Raw genomic sequence first — 6000 nt, 5'->3', positions numbered from 1 at the left:
GGGAGAAATATCAATAACCTCAGATATGCAGATGACACCAACCTTATGGCAGAATGTGAAGAGGAACTCAAAAGCCTCTTGATGAAAGTGAAAGTGGAGAGTGAAGAAGTTGGCTTAAAGCTCAACATTCAGAAAACGAAGATCATGGCATCTGGTCCCATCACTTCATGGCAAATAGATGGGGAAAGAGTGGAAACAGTGTCAGATTTTATTTTTCTGTGCTCCAAAATCACTGCAGATGGTGACTGCAGCCATGAAATTAAAAGACACTTACTCCTTGGAAGGAAAGTTATGACCAACCTAGACGGCATATTCAAAAGCAGAGACATTACTTCGCCAACAAAGGTTCGTCTAGTCAAGGCTATGGTTTTTCCTGTGGTCATGTATGGATGTGAGAGTTGGACTGTGAAGAAAGCTGAGCACTGAAGAATTGATGCTTTTGAACTGTGGTGTTGGAGAAGACTCTTGAGAGTCCCTTGGACTGCGAGGAGATCCAACCAGTCCATTTTGAAGGAGATCAGCCCTGGGATTTCTTTGGAAGGAATGATGCTAAAGCTGAAACTCCAGTACTTTGGCCACCTCATGCGAAGAGTTGACTCATTGGAAAAGACTCTGATGCTGGGAGGGATTGGGGGCAAGGGGAGAAGGGGATGACAGAGGATGAGATGGCTGGATGGCATCACTGACTCGATGGACGTGAGTCTGAGTGAACTCCGGGAGTTGGTGATGGACAGGGAGGCCTGGCGTGCTGCGATTCATGGGGTCGCAAAGAGTCAGACACGACTGAGCGACTGAACTGAACTGAATCCCCATTATGATGGAATTGGAGATGGGGCCTTGGGATGTGCTTAGATCATGGTGGGTAGAGCCCGAGGTAGGATTATGTAAGAAGAGACGAGGGAGTAAGCTTTCCTTCTACATGAGAGAATGTGGTGAGAAGTTAGCCGTCTGCCACATGAGGCTTCTCACTAGAATCCGACCATGATGGGACTGTGATCTGGGACTTCCAGCCCCGACAACTGTGAGAAATAAATTTCTGTTGTTAATAAGTTGCCCAGTTACGGTATTTTGTTATTGCAGCTTGAGCCGATTAATATAGCTATCTAATGTGGCAGAACAAATTGCCATAAACTCAGCAGCTAAAAACAATACATTAATTATTTCATAGTTTTTGTGGGTTATGGTTTCAGGCATAGATTCACTGGGTTCTCTGCAAAGGGTCTCACAAAGCTGTGATCCAGGTCTCAGCTGGGCTGACGTTTGAAGGCTAGAATGGGAAGAATCTGCTTCCGAGCTCACTCAGGTGTTGGCAGAATTCATTTCCCTGAGACTGTAGGATTGGGGGCCCTGGCTTCTTGCTGGCTGACGGCTACTCTCAGCCTGTGGGTGAGTCTCCCAAATGGCCACTTGCTTCTCCAAAGGTGGCTGGAAGAACTGTCTCGAGCAAGTCTGCCAGCAACATGGAGCCTTATCTAACGTGACACCATCACAGGGACGATGACATCCATCGCCACTGCCAGATTCTGTTGTCAGAAACAGTCAAGGCAGGGGGTGGGGTGGTGCCACAGTTACCACCGGGGGGTGGGGACCTCCATGGTGGTCACAGATAAGAGGTGGTCACACCTCTTATCTGTGTCAATTACACAGTCCTCTTGTCCTTCATAACCTTGGCACTTTAGAATACTGAGCCGCTTTTATTGATGTGTGTACTTTTGACCATTGTGTTGTGTTTTTTTTTTTACTTTTTATTAAAATTTATTTATTTTAATTGGAGGCTAATTACTTTACAATATTGTAGTGGTTTTTGCCATACATTGACATGAATCAGCCGAGATGGTAAAGATGACCCTATAGGTGAGACCATTGTGTTTTTAACAATTACTAAAATATTTTTCTCAGATAATAGGGGACACATGCATGTCATTTACCCTCCCTGCAAACTTCAGCCTATGAATCATCACATGTCTCTTGTCTCTGCCCCTGTTTTCATTTCCTGAGAGATGCTGGAGAAGAGACATAGCAAGCATAAGAGACCACCTCAAGAAATCATGGGCAGACAGAGAAAGACAAGTATCGTATGATCTTGCTTTTATGTGGAATCTAAAAAAATGGTACAAATGAACTTATGAGCTTAATTACAAAACAGAAATGAGTCACAGATGTAGAAAACAAATTTATGGCAGGGGGGATAAATTGGAAGATTGGGATCGACACATACACAGTGCTACATGTATATAAACCAGATAACTAAAAAGGACCTACTATATAGCACAGGAAACTCTGTTCAATATTCTGTAATAACCTAATGGGAAAAGAATCTAAGAAAGCAATGTATATGTGTATATGGATAACGATTCACCTAGCTGTACACCTGAAACTAACATGATGTTGTAAATCAACTATAATCCAAAAAAATAAAAATAAATAATGAAAACTTAAAAAAAATAATGGGGAGGGATAAATTAGGAGTTTGGGATTAACATATACACACTACTATATATAAAATAGATAATTAATAAGTATCCACTGTATAGCACAGGGAACTCTACTCAATGTTCCATAATAACCTATAAGGGGAAAGAATCTGAATAAAAAGATAAATATGTAAGTATAAGTGAATCACTTTGTTGTATACCTGAAACTAACACAACGTTGTAGATCAACTATATTTCAATTTAAATTAAAAAAGAGGTAACAGATTAGCTATAAAAGGTTGTGAGCCTAGAGGAATGATCACATCTTTGATAGAAATCAGAAAATTAAGGGGAAGATTCTGGTTTGGGAAGCATACTGAACATTTATTGCTTGCCCTCTGGAAACCTTGATGAATCTCAGCCAGTGATACAGGTGGAGAGAATGGCACCCCAACTCTAGTGGCGGGTGTGGCTGCGAAACCTTTCAGAGCCCTGGGTCTCAGTGATCAGCTTAGGAATTGGCCCATCCTGACCAAAGCCATGTAGATGCTCAGTTGCATCTTCTTAGAGCTTTTGAGGAAGAGGCAGTATCCTGCAGAGTATCCTGCAGAGCTTTACCCCACGGGAGATAAGCCTGGAACTGTGGTAAGCATTCTGCCATGCGTGTTAATTAATATTAGGTTTTGCTCAGAGACAGAAACCTTTACAATAATTTAAATAAGATACAGGTGTATTTTTTCTTATATGAATGCAGTAAGCAATTCAGGGAGGCTGTGTGGTGGCTCCATGGTCAGCAGAACATGGTTTCTCTCTTGCTCTTGTTCTTGACTACATGGATGGTTCCAGACAGATGCTTGAGCTTTCAGGCTGTAGGGAAAAGGGAGATGGTGAAGAGGGATCCTTCAAGGACAGCTTTCTGAAAATTGCTCATGACGCTTCTGCCACTTGTATGCCACTGGCCACACTACCATGCTTAACTGCAACAGAGGCATGGACATGTGGCTTTACCTCAGGAGGCTGTTCCCAGCCGCAGGTGAGAGGTTTTATGATAAAGGAAGCAAAGGGGAAATGGCTGTGGGTGGACAATGAGCTTTCTCTGCTGCTCCCTGCCAATGGAGAGCCTGACTATAAATAGAGTCTGCTCTGAAGGAGCAGAGTTGAAAGATGAGACTAAATCAATCCTGTCCCAGTGATAGCTTTGAACCCCTGGATCAAGCTGTACCTGAAGCCAAAATACCCCTGCTACTTAAGCCAGTAACTCTCCCTTCTTTCCTTATTCCCTCCCTTCTTCATTCCTTCATTTCTGTTTTTCTTCCTTCTTTCTCATTCTCCTTTTTAACTGAAAAAAATCTCGACTGGTACAGAAAGGAGGATTTCCCCCAAACAGCATATAAGATCACCTTTATTTCTTTGTTCTCTCAAGCTCTCCGTTCCTCTCACAGTTACTCAGAAAGGCAACTGAATTTTCCCTTGTATCTCCTAAGGGTCAAATTATGCATCTCCATGCTCTATTTCCTTTCAGCCTAAAGGAGAGGGAGCTGCTGATGTTTCTTAGAACTTGCCTTTTTGGGGATTGGATTAAAAATTTAAAAATATGTTGGCTTGTAAATCTCTACTAAAACTCATAAGCTGTAAATCTCAGCTCAACCTATTCTAGGTATTTTTACTTATTTTTAGCAAATGCTCCTTGGAATTCTTTCCCTATTTAGTAAAAACTCCTCTGTCCAGTATCTTGGCTGCATACCCACGTCCTCTTCCTCAATTCTGACTTTTATTAACATTAATAGCATCTGTGAGAATTAGAACTTAATGGATTGCTTTCTGTTGATCTGAGAACCCTGCCATAATAGATCTTGTTTTAAAGGATTCCAAACAGTTAGTTGGTCAGCAATCCAGCCTTTTTTTTTTTTTTAAGTAACTTTGCTAGTAGAATGAATTTGCCCAGCCTGTTCCCTTGGCATCTCTTTTTCTGGGTCTTTCCTTTGAAGCAGACAATCCAAAACATTAGGTTTGGAGGTTTTTTCCTATCAGATTCTGAAAGCATGGTTTTCACTTAAATTATTATGCGTCTCTGTCCTTACTTATATCAGTAGAGTGATTAGGAGTGTCTACCAACTGCAATTCTCAGGCTATGAAATCTGGATTTTTGAATTTAAATTATACCACAGCACCATATGGCTGAAGAGAGAGGAGTGCTCAATTTCTTATCTAACTGAGAGTTCCTCTCAAGCAAGGGAAATTGCCGTCACAGTCCAAGTTTTCCCCGGCTCTCCGAGGTTTAGTATTACTGCTGCCTCCCAAAGCGCATGCGCGTAGGATTTTCTGAAGCGGCTCAGAGAAAAGTTGCTACAAAACACAGCGACGAGGAGAGCTCCCTCGAGTCCGCCGTTGCCCGTCTTCTCATTGATGCTGACGAGGCCACGAGGCCAAGTTCCGGAAATGGGAGCACGCTGGGTGTCCTTCACTTACGAGCATTAAAAAAATGTATTCAACTTGAGGCGTATTCAGAACTTCATTCCTTTCCCCGAGGGCATGGTGAGCAGGGGCTACCGGGCTAATGCAATTATGTGTGGGAGCACCACGGAGACCCCTAAAGCTTCTGAAGCACAAGGTCAAATGCTCCGAAAGTCTAGGTGTGTCGGGGGATGCGGCTGATTTATGATTATGAGGACTCTTCTCTCTGAATCTGTCATGAATTAATGGGACTCGGGAGCTACACATCCTCTTTAGGATTTTAAATGGCATCCTGACGTTTTAGACTCGGCCACCTTTCTCTCATGCCCGATATTAGGGGACACTTGACTGCCTACTGAGACGGTGACCTTGTACTTCCTTCCCTCAAGTCAGCGTCAGGACTATTGCAGACAACTCAGGGGTGATCTCTCTTATTTACCTGGCACAGGAACCAGCCGGGTCCTTGGCATTGGATACCTCCTCCCGTCCTCCGAACCCGTGCTCCCCACGTGCGCTTTGCTCCTGGTGGCCGACCTGGCTGGCTGACATCCCCGTGGCTCCTGCGCTCTGCCTTCTAGCTGGGGTTGTCCATCGGTGAGTGCAGGCAGGGAGGTTAGGGTGTCTGTTTCTCTGGCCTCCTTTCTGTGGCATCAGCAGTGCTTACACACCTACACAGCTCCTGCCACGTGGCCTTCTCCCCTCTGACCTCTGGTAACCTCTCTTACTCCCTGCCCCTCTGGGTTCCCTGCCGTCGCTGGCCCTGAATATTACACCACCCAATGGTGTTTTCCCTTTACCTGCCCACACTTATGTAAATAATATATTTCTTAAACTCTCCACATTTCTGCTTCAATGTGCTCTGGGTTTCTTGCTGGAAGCCTGTGTGTTAAAACAGCATTGTCTTTTTTTTTTTTTTTTAAACAGCATTGTCTTGATTTGTCTGATCTCCCTTCTGCCTCTTCCACCTGCTCTGACTCAGTCTTTCCTCTTGTTGCTGCTGCTGCTAAGTCGCTTCAGTGGTGTCCGACTCTATGCGACCCCATAGACGGCAGCCCACCAGGCTCCCCCGTCCCTGGGATTCTCCAGGCAAGAACACTGGAGTGGGTTGCCATTTCCTTCTCCAATGTGTGAA

The 6000-nt window shown here is 44.0% G+C and overlaps 1 long non-coding RNA gene across 1 annotated transcript; it reads right to left on the bottom strand.

Annotated features, from left to right (window-relative positions):
* Positions 1-2777: 2777 nt before the first annotated feature.
* On the bottom strand, positions 2778-5556 carry LOC147347959 (uncharacterized). The gene is made up of 2 exons (XR_015150862.1): positions 5308-5556; positions 2778-3281 (listed from the first exon to the last, which is right to left on the bottom strand). It is a non-coding gene; the product is annotated as an uncharacterized LOC147347959 (long non-coding RNA).
* Between the last annotated feature and the right edge of the window lie 444 nt (positions 5557-6000).

This window comes from Bos grunniens, chromosome 22 (genome assembly GCF_055505025.1).
Source record: "Bos grunniens cultivar Pamir isolate PY7600 chromosome 22, Bosgru_T2T1.0, whole genome shotgun sequence".
In the NCBI taxonomy this organism is placed as follows: domain Eukaryota; kingdom Metazoa; phylum Chordata; class Mammalia; order Artiodactyla; family Bovidae; genus Bos; species Bos grunniens.
This window is presented reverse-complemented; position numbering and strand designations above follow the sequence as displayed.